The sequence below is a fragment of the Asterias amurensis genome, chromosome 13, assembly GCF_032118995.1.
Source record: "Asterias amurensis chromosome 13, ASM3211899v1".
Lineage (NCBI taxonomy): Eukaryota > Metazoa > Echinodermata > Asteroidea > Forcipulatida > Asteriidae > Asterias > Asterias amurensis.
The window spans coordinates 7400676-7406935 of record NC_092660.1 but is presented as its reverse complement, the minus strand read 5'-3'; the positions used below and the strand labels follow the sequence as shown (position 1 = coordinate 7406935).

The 6260-nt window shown below is 42.0% G+C and overlaps 1 protein-coding gene across 1 annotated transcript in view; it reads left to right on the top strand.

The window, feature by feature from the left end:
• Nucleotides 1-2294: 2294 nt before the first annotated feature.
• The window catches only part of LOC139945792 (lysine-specific demethylase 4A-like), a 73455-nt gene continuing 69489 nt past the window's right edge, over nt 2295-6260 (top strand). The window contains exon 1 of the mRNA XM_071943218.1: nt 2295-2741. The gene's annotated coding sequence lies outside the window, so the exon portion shown is untranslated. The remainder of the gene's footprint in view (nt 2742-6260) is intronic.

Below are 6260 nucleotides of genomic sequence, written 5' to 3'. Positions count from 1 at the left end.
AGATGTTTTTTAATTTAACTTAAAAAAACCAAGCATCATAAATTTATATTGAGTGTGTGGATAAGTTTTGGGTATGAAGTACAAATGAAGTTTTAGCTTTTGATGGCGAACGGTCGTAAAACTTTCAACTTTCAACGCCGATTTTAAAAACGTATAGCGTTAAGGAGGTCCAAAATATTATACCCCTACATAAGGCTCACGGGGAAGTATTCAGTGGGTCATGCTAGGAGTCCACTGGGCCAGCGCCAGTTGGTGCCAGTTTGCACCAATGCAATTTACTGTGTCGCCTAGTGTCGCCAATAAGGTGCCTATAGTGACGTGTATTGGCTCAAACTGCCTCCCAACTGGCTCGTTGTGGCCCGTAACGGCACCAAATTTGAATGTGGCGGCAAGAACATTTCAAAATTTTTGAAATTTTCGTCGCGCCACTTACATCGAGCAATCAGCGCCAAGTGTCCGCCAATTGGAACCAAATGGCGCGAACAAATCGCCCTTTGGCGCAAACAATCCGCCTATTGTAATCCACTGGAATATTGCGCCAATGAGATTTCGCGCCACATGGCGCCACTTGGCGCCAAGTGGCACCTTGTTTGCGCCACTATGCGCCAAATAATTCCAACAGAGGCGCGGATAGCCCGCCAAAGCACGCCGAATGGCACCCGATTGGTGACTACTCCGCGCCAAATGCCACCTGGTTGCCCGCCATTCGGCGCCACTTGCCGCCTATAAAAGCAGGGCGGCATCGCAGGACTTTCTCACACAACTTTCAAGATTCGACTCGACAACACCTCCACGCAGTTTTTCCTTCACAATTTCTACAAGATTTCACCCAATTTTCAACGAAGATGCAGCTGAGGAGGATCTGAACCAGGTAGCCGATGGCAGGTATTTATATAGTCGGCAAGTAGCGCCAAGCGGCGGCAAGTTCAAACCAATTTGGCGACCTTTGGCACAAACTAATCACCAAGTGGAGCAAAGTAGCCGTCTATTGGCGCGAATGGCGCAAACAGGCTGAATTTTGGAATCAAATGGCCGTGTAATGGCGCGAACTGGCGCAACATTTTGGAGCAAGCCGGGTGGCATTTGGCGTACACCATAATATGGCACCCAGTTTATTCCACTTGGCGACACATGCCACAGCGAGCCACTTCGCGCCAATTGGCGCGAACTGGCACCAACTGACGGTGGCCCAGTGGACTCCTAGCATAACGATGGTGTTAACTTTTGCTTAACCTACTCCCAAGTGGGCCGGTTAGCCGATTCCCGGGACATAGCTGGGGGTTTGCCTGCATGTATTACCTCAAGTCTAAAAGGGTTAGTCAATATTTTCAAAGTGAATTATTTGAGAAAATTAATGAGGAGAAGTCGAGGTTAACATACATTTGCATTAAAACTAAGTTTGAGAAATTTGCAATACTGTACATGTTTGTGTATTTGTACACAAAATTAAGTTTGTTCATTATTTTTCATAAAGTAACTCTCATTTGCATATTCCCGGAATCATTCACCACACCACAGCCCTCATGACGGAAGTGGCACTATGTTAGTTTTTTCCATAAGTGTATCCTTGAGCCTCGTGATAAAAAATGGTCAAAAACATTGAGGGACTTTTGATAGTGTCCCCCCCCCACCCCAACCCTTCAAAAAGTGAGGTACGTGTTCCCGCCCCCATTTTTAATAGTATAGATTGATGCCCATAATTACGAGACACAGGGTTTGGTCTTTTTACACACGGTGCAATATACTTGAGTAGGGTCAAAGACATAAAGGGACATTTGATATTATGTTCCCCCACCCTTTAAAAAAGGGGGAAAGGCACGTCTGTCCCACTCTTTTACGAGGGGAGGTGCCGCAAATCTGTCAATGATGGAGCATTCGAGTGTGAATCTTTCAGGCATGAGGTCCGGGCCCACATAAGGTCCCGGGAAAATTTTGCATTCTAGATGCTGTATGGTGTGCAATCTCAGGTCAATTTTGAGGGGTCGAACATGTCCCACCTTTCAAAATTGCCCCCAGGATTGTGCTGTTGGCGGGACAAAGGGTTTAGTGTGCTTCAGTGGTCAAAAACACATTTTATATTGTAGCATGCCCCATCCTTCAAAAGCTTGACCCCCCCCCCCCCCCTGTCCCTCTATTGACGCCCATAAATAGTACGGCTTGTTTACTATCTAGACGGTGCGAGAACGGGACTTGAATCAAGTCTAGCCAATATGCAGCGGCCCGTTCTTTTCAAGCCGAACTATCAAAGGAGCTACTTTTAGTGCGCGGATGTACGAGCCGCAACATCGCTTGGGTGTGAACTGTCTTATGTTTTGTACACCCTACATTACCCGTAGTCTCCGCGCAGCTGGCACTTCGTACAGTACATGTACACGGATGTACATGTTCATGGATACATGTACAACCTCATATGAACACACGACTACATGCATGTACCACACAAGCACATGCATGTACACATAGTAAACGTTCGTTGTTGTTTCGTGTTTGTCGTGATAGCTTTTACCCGGCACGGACGTACGTGTGCTTTTGAGGGGTCTAGTAGTCCACACTCGACTCTCACTCATAAGCTAACTGAGTGCAGATCATCAACTCTTTACAGTTTCTGTGGGTTGCCGATTGTTGAAGAAGAGAGTAGAAAAAATACCGTCTACCAATAAATATTAAAGAAAAACATGGCTGCCTGTGAATCTACTGAACGTGGAATTGTTTGAAGCCTGACAATTGTATTCGCTGAAAAGGTGGGTCGATTTTTGTTGGTTCGAAATTGGTGAAATTAGACTAACTTGATTTGTGCTGAAAAGAAAATAATTTTGAGTGATTTCTAAAAATTTAATAATATAGGCCTACAGACAGTCAACACCAATAACGGCATGCACGGTTTATCGTGGTTTACACACTCTCTGAGGGGTAAACGGGTACCGGTCACTTCGGCACCTTGCAAACTCGGCATTTGTACAAATACAAACTCGGCACCCAGTTGAAAAAGTTCGATTTTCACACTGTGGTAGGCCTCATTTTTATGTTATCAGTCCATAGTCCCATAAAAAGCTTGATTCTGTTATAAAGTTATTAGTATACTACTACACTAGGTAGTACTATAGTAGTAGGCTAAAAACATTGCAAATATTATTGGAATATGATTATCGTTAAAATAAAATTGCACTGGAACTTGAAGGAGTGTGCACAACAAACGATCTTGTGGCGTGTGCGTGCCGTCCGTTTTACGCACAAAACGGAGCCCTCGGGAAAATTATTCGTCCAGTGTGTTTCGGCAAATCACGCTCGGTTAATTTTTAAGAGGCAAAAGTCCATTGAAAATTATTGACCTAACTAAACAAACCCTTATTAAAAATGTTCAGATCCAAAATCATAAGAAAATGGCACTGCACTTTCACCGACATGCAGCCTACTATGTTGTTGACTAAACCACGGCACATTCGGGCCGGACGGTAAACTTCCGGGGGTCCAAATGTTCTTGAAAGTTCGGAATTTTCATCACCCATAGAATTAGTGATTTAGCACGGTCGCACTAAATACCTACAACTCACGACCCCTCACGACAACTCATGACAACAATTTTTAAATGCACTTTAACAGAACATTTGAACGTAATTCAACCGGTAAAAATATGCACAAGAGTCATATGCACCAAAATCACTTTCAAACTGTTGAAAAAATTGTATTTTTAAGTGTACAAAAAGTGTTTTTTACCCCGAATTTAGTAACAAACGGAAATATCCGCCATGTTGTCTTTCGACGTACTTGGACGATTCTATTGTACTGCATTGAAGTCTAGTCAAGAACATCATGAATATGGAATTATCAACAGCCATCAACGGCCAATCACAGCGTGCAGAGTGTTGGTCAGAATGGACTTTGGACGACTGTGCGTGTTGTGTATGTGCTGTGCATACTGCATGGACATGGACGTACCAGTGGGCGACCGTGTACATGTACTGTAAGGATACTCGGCACCATGTGGTTTGTGCATCGTGTTTCCAATTGATTGATTTTTGTACGTGTTTTCTGAAACGAACGACAGCAATTCCGATCCCGATCACTGCAAAATTAAATCTAGCAAGTATCTAGAAATGTCAAACTAACTAGTTTAAAAGCTTTTATAGTAAAAGTTTTCTGTGGGATTTTGACACTGAACCCTCATTTATATGTGAAAAGGAATAATTATTTGACTCGCCCGGCGGGCTAGTGAGAAAGGGTTTTCACTTGCCCGCCGCTATTTTCACTCGCATTTGGCGACCGGGCGACCGCTAATTTCGAACCCTGAATAACTGAAGTTTCTTTTGTACTACACTACCAAAACTTTCCCCACATACTCAATATATACATTCATAATGCTTGCATTTCCTTTTTGTTGAGTGAAATTTAAAAAACATCGTCAAGAAATGCAATTTTCTGCTCGGTACTCATTGTTGTTTTTCTGCCGCATCGCACGTTTTTTTACTTCTCAATATGCTCAACGCTTTATCTTTTGGTCACTCGATCACCAAGCGATGTACACCAGCCTACTCGCCGAACTGCCGAGCCACAACCGAGTTGGACTAAACCATTTTGTAGAAGGGGTGTTACAAACCCGTGTGGCAGTGCGTGTGCTGTTTGTTTACAATAATACCCGCCGTTTGTTCACGCATAAAGCGCCCACGCACTGCTGCACAGGTTTGTAACACCCCTCTCACAGAATGGTTTAGTCCGACTCGGCCGCGGCTCGGCAGTTCGTCGATCTATATGTAGTAGGCTGCATATGAGAAGTCAAAAAAAGCAAGAGGTCGGCCGACGGCTTTGCTGATTGAGATACGTTTTTTTCGCGAAGGAAAAACTCAATTATAGAACTGAAATGTAACCTCAAACTTATGAAAATTCTCTGTAGCAAATATTTTCAGTTCTCTGCCTCTTTTATGGATTTAAAATTAATATTGGAGGAGTAAACGGCAAGTTGACAGCACCTACATGTAGCGAATTGACGGCAGGTTGACGGCAAGTATTACAGCCCCCTCCATTTTGAACTGCATGTTAGCGATTACGCCATGGTTCTGTGGTAAAACTTTAAAATTATATTTTGAACATCCACAATGGAGAAAAAGTAATTAAACTTGAAGCACATTAATTTTTTTTTTCTTTCTGTTTTATCATGGTTTTATCAAGGGAACATAAAGGGACACAAAACAAAAAAATTACTGAAAAGTGACATCAGATTTTATTACACTCATATGACTCATGTTTAAAATGTATTTAGTTTTTTATTTTGAAACTTATCGTGCAGGAATGGATCGACCAATTTTGTTGTCAAATGCTTTGTCCCTGGTTTTAACAAATGTTGAAATTAATAATTTTGAATTACATGATGACCCCCCCCCAAAAAAAATACCAAAAAAAACTTTAAACGAGCATAACTATGTGGATAATGAACCTATGGCAGTATTTATTTTACTATCAACTTACATAGGACAAGCTTTCCATTTATACATGTACCAATGTTGTGTATGTGCGCTAAAAAAAAATTGATTCAAATATATGACAGACACCCTCCCCCCAAAAAGGAACGTTTAAACGAGCATAACTTTGTGAATAATGAACCTATGGCAATAAAAAAAAATTACTATCATTACTCATGCGACAAGCTTTCCATTGATACCAATTTTGTGTAGGTGCTCTGGAAAAACCTCAAAAGTGCCGGACTCCCTAACTGATGTGGGGCCAGGTTCCCAAACTATTCATGTTATGGGGCCATGCAATATAAGTTGACGGCCTTTTGATTGTATTCTCACTGTGACATTTGATTCTCCTCATTAGCTGTGTCTCAGATCAATGCAAAGTGGCAATGTTTGAAATCTGTGCTGGGCGGCATAATGTATTTTTCTCAGAACTGCACTCGTGCTGAGCAAAAATTGTGAGTCCTGGGTGGGCCCGCCCAGCACCACCCACCATGGCTACAACACTGGTTGTGACGTCAAATTTACTTTTTATTTTATTTAATTTTTTTTTATTCCATAATGAAACAAAAGACATACAGATACAATAAATCACAGAAAAAGCAACCAACAGAATTAAACACAAAAAAACCTCAAGGGCAGTACACAAGAAAACCACGGACAGAAGACAAACAGAAAAGGACAACAAAAAGACCAAGGACTAGACAGTACCAACATCTTTGAGGAAACCGTCCTTTAAAATATGGAATGGAAATTCTGAGGGAGAAATTTCCATTCCACATTTTTTTAAAGGGCGGTTTCCTATAAGAT